This window comes from Tupaia chinensis, unplaced genomic scaffold (assembly GCF_000334495.1).
Source record: "Tupaia chinensis unplaced genomic scaffold, TupChi_1.0 Scaffold143766_1, whole genome shotgun sequence".
Classification (NCBI taxonomy): Eukaryota; Metazoa; Chordata; class Mammalia; order Scandentia; family Tupaiidae; genus Tupaia; species Tupaia belangeri.
The window spans coordinates 259,418-260,513 of record NW_006203615.1 but is presented as its reverse complement, the minus strand read 5'-3'; the positions used below and the strand labels follow the sequence as shown (position 1 = coordinate 260,513).

The 1,096-nt window shown below is 37.6% G+C and overlaps 1 pseudogene; it reads left to right on the top strand.

Moving 5' to 3' along the window:
- The first annotated feature begins 227 nt into the window (after nt 1–227).
- Nucleotides 228–608, top strand: LOC102468712 (small integral membrane protein 8 pseudogene; annotated as a pseudogene).
- The last annotated feature ends 488 nt before the right edge of the window (nt 609–1,096 follow it).

Genomic DNA, 1,096 nt, shown 5'->3' with positions numbered 1-1,096 from the left:
GTGGCCATCCTCCATAGGGGGTGCTGTCTCATATTTTCTCTCACTGTCTCTCTCCATCTCTCTCTGGCAAGTCCATGTGCCCTATGGCAAACATCTGTTAAAAAACAAAAAAGATATAAAAAATGCAATCTTTAAGAAAAAGAAATTTAAAAATTAAACCTATAAGATAATGCTCAAAACCATGTATCTTTAAAAATGTCAATCAAGAGGCTGCGGTGACACGGAGGCAGAGAGGGAGGGGAGAGGACATTCAGCCCGCGGAAGGTAATAAATTGTCATTAGTCAAGATGTCTTCAGCACCTGAGCCTCCAACATTTAAAAATGAACCACACAAAGAGAAAGACTTTCAAAACCCAGGGCTCAGAAGTGTGCGCACAACGAGACCTTATTTCGAGCTGTGAATCCAGAGCTCTTCATTAAACCTAATAAACCTGTAATGGCTTTTGGATTGGTAACCCTTTCGCTTTGCGTGGCTTATATTGGTTATCTACATGCAACACAAGAGAATAAAAACGACCTCTATGAAGCTATTGATAGTGAGGGACACAGTTATATGAGGAGGAAAACATCTAAGTGGGATTAACAGTGCCAGTTACTACAGATGGAGCTGTATTGAGGGCTTCGAAATCTGCAAATGCAGGACCTTATGAGTGCACAGTATCATGTTTCTTGTTCCAGAATGTGTTGATGAAGAGAGAAGGTAACATTGGCAACCTGATCACTACAATAAATTTTATCTCATTTTTTTCCACAGGGGAAAAAAAATGTCATTCAAAACAATGTAATGAAAATAAACATTTTTACCTCAAAGATTAGCAAAAATTAAAATTCCTGAGTTGCAACAGTGTTGAGTCAGTGTCCTGCACCTTTGAATCCCTGGAAAGGTGCAGTGTTTGGGGGCTGTGATTTGACAGAATTGAGATTAAAAATGTATATTCTCTTCAACCTAGAAATTGATCACACAGATAAAGTTACAAAAGTATTTCAAGATATATATACAAGAGTGTTCATTTTAGCATTGTATTTAACAGCAAAAAGAAAATAATAATGGTCAGCAAATCGAATGTCCAGGAATATGGAACTAAGTAGATTTGTG